We start from the raw sequence: 2,944 nt of genomic DNA, 5'->3' as shown, positions 1-2,944 counted from the left end.
ATAATTTATAAATTTTTTTTTTCATGTCTTACACTGACCAATGTCTCCTTTCACTCACTTTTCTGTTGTCCATCCCTCTGTGAGGGAGTTATAGGTAGATCATTGTGATTGGTTCCTCCTTTCTTCCCCCACCTTCCCCTTACCCTCCTGGTATGGTTATTCTCAATATTGGTCCTGAGGGGTTCATCTGTCCTGGATTCCCTGTGTTTCCAGCTCTTATCTGTACCAGTGCACATCCTCTGGTCTAGCGGATTTTTAAGGTGGAATTGGGATCATGATAGTTGGTAGGGTGGAACCCTTAAAGAACTAGAGGATACTTACCTGGCAGGGGAGATACCGTGATCACGAAGGTGGTTTTCCCAGGGCGAGGCTTATCCATTGCACTCCGGATGTGCTGACCCCTGCGATTTGCCCAGATGTGGGAAACTCGACTGCATCATTTGTGGTAGTGGGGGACTGCGTTCGCACTCTCCCCTAAGGAAAAAAAAAAGAAAAGAAAAGAACTAGAGGAGAGTTGTATGTTTCATTGCTGCTTTACTGCACCCTGTCTGGCTGTCTCCTCCCCACAACCCTTCTGTAAGGGGATGATGGACCTTCATTTAAGGGGCATGTTTTTCTGGAAGAAATTCCTTTAAATGAAATTGTGGTATTTGAAGGTATGCGCTTAATACTTGATAGATTCCAATGCAATTTTTGAGGGATTCAAAGAAAAAATTTTTTTTCCTTTAAACAGAACCATGCCAAAGCATTTTACAAGCTTTAAATGTCAATATAATTTAATGAAATGCTTTCCTTATGGAATTAATATTCTAAGAGGTGAAAACTAGAGTCCCCAGAGAAGCCATTTGATTGGAATTGTAGTATAGACTAAAATGGAAACTTATAAAGAAGTGCGTAATATTACTTAATTATAAGGAACTAGCAGCTTTAAAAGTTGTTTAAACCAGATGATCTTTAGAAATTGGTATTTGGATTGATGACAACTGTATACGGGAGGTCTGATCTCAAGGTGGTGGCTGCTGCACGGTTCTGAGGATGGTTGTGGCAGGAAACTATTCAACCACATACCAGAGAGAGGCAGGTCACAGAACACGAAGATTAGCCACTGCAGAGTACCTACATGGTATCCAGGTCATAATACCTGTAAGATCTAATCTTGTGCTCATCTAAGTACGTTTTTTCCTTTTTAAAAAAATGCGGACCATCTTATCCCAGAGGGTTGCTCCACATTTCACCCTAAATTTGTCACGACATAGCAAGACAGTAAGAAACCCTTCATACACGCTACTCCAGAGAGGCCACATCGCAGCCAAAAATAGACATTTCCCTTCTACAATGATTGTAAGGAAGTCTGTGAGTTTTCTGTCTCTATGGCGACAGCCTAATGGAGGAAGTAGACGGCTGGTACATGAACTATGCCTATCCTTTTCAAATTCTGTAACAACCACTCCATATGAGCTCATAGACCCCAGTCATTGCTGGGTAATGGCGATCATTTTATCATTGCTGAACTGGGGGTGGAATTTCTTCATCATGGGAAGCAGAAGAAAGTACATACAAGCTACAGTGTGTCCGACTTGTTCCTTCTTGCCTAACCTACTATCCTGTAGCTAGAGTTGAATACAGGAGAGGGGCAGCGAAAAAGAGGAAGGCCCTCAGCAAGATGGACGGACACAGTGGCTGCCACAGTGGGCTCCAACTCAGCAATGATTGTGAGGATGCACAGAGCGCACAGGGCCAGTACAGGTTGGAACTGACTCGATGGCACCTAACCAGAACAAGAGAACGAATTCAAAGAGTAGCATGCCAACCGCCAGACCCTGCTACATGGACTGAGGGGAAGCCTCGACTGCTGCTGTCCTCGTGCTCTGGTACCCAGGAGGATGACTTGGAAACAAAGTTAGCCATTTTCCCCTCACCTGAAGTGCGCAGCTCAGCTGACTCGTGACATGGAGAGAAAGCACAGGCCTGCCCGGGCTTGGTGTTGAGGAAATGAAAATGAGATTCCTCTTTGACTCAGCTCCTAAGTGGCCAATTACACGTGGAGCACCGAGACTTCTTGGAGATCTCCTCAGGGAGAAAAGAACTTCAGAAAATGACTAGCTCTCTGACTTATGAATGAGGACCCTCACCTATCACGTGGCTGTTTTTTGTATTTGTAAAAACCAATGTCCTTTTCAAATATATATGAACTCCACTTTAAGTACGTAGAGTTCTGAAGGAGAATTGCAGCAATGGATTACTTCTGAAGCATCTATTAATAGTGAAGATACGAAGAGGAAACCCAAAGGGCAGTTAAATGCATACTCAATATATGTTACTAATACAGTGACAATTGTGGGGAGGGAGCATTATAGCTGGTTGTGATGCTATATATGAGGGGGTACCAAAAACAAAACAAAAAGAATCCCCCATCCCTAAGGTTATATATTTAATTTTTTTCTTTACAAAACACCTTATCGCCTTAAAAGTACTCTCCATTATACTTAATACATTCGTCAAATCTGCAATTCCATTCTTGGAAACATTTTCACTCATCTGGATGGCTGACAGCACCTCCCTGTTTTTTCTCTTCACCTCTTCTCCATCGTCAAATCACTGTCCTTTCATGTCCCTCTTCATTCTCAGAAACAAAAAGAAATCACGCAGAGTGAGGCCAGGTGAGTAAGGTGCATGGGGCAAGAGGGGCATGCTGTTTTTTTGCCAAAAACTGGCCCACTGAGATGGCTGCATGAACAAGTGCATTGTCATGGTGGCAAAACCAGTCCCCTATCTGCCACAAATCAGGCCTTTGGCACACTGTTACACAATTCTGAACCTCTAAATAGGAAGCTTGATTAACAGTCTGACCTGGTAGAATGAACTCCAAATGCACTATCCCCCTTACATCGAAAAAACAAGTGAGCATCCACGTAATCTTTGACTTCCCTGGAGGGTTTTTTTT

At 43.1% G+C, this 2,944-nt stretch overlaps 1 non-coding gene across 1 annotated transcript; it reads left to right on the top strand.

The window, feature by feature from the left end:
- The first annotated feature begins 313 nt into the window (after window positions 1-313).
- On the top strand, window positions 314-477 carry LOC115872286. The gene has a single exon (XR_004047787.1). It is a non-coding gene; the product is annotated as a U1 spliceosomal RNA (small nuclear RNA).
- The last annotated feature ends 2,467 nt before the right edge of the window (window positions 478-2,944 follow it).

Source organism: Echinops telfairi, unplaced genomic scaffold (genome assembly GCF_000313985.2).
Source record: "Echinops telfairi isolate 266 unplaced genomic scaffold, ASM31398v2 ScPeMD7_3;HRSCAF=10, whole genome shotgun sequence".
Classification (NCBI taxonomy): domain Eukaryota; kingdom Metazoa; phylum Chordata; class Mammalia; order Afrosoricida; family Tenrecidae; genus Echinops; species Echinops telfairi.
The sequence above is the reverse complement of the archived record's forward strand: the minus strand, read 5'-3'. Positions and strand labels throughout refer to the sequence as shown.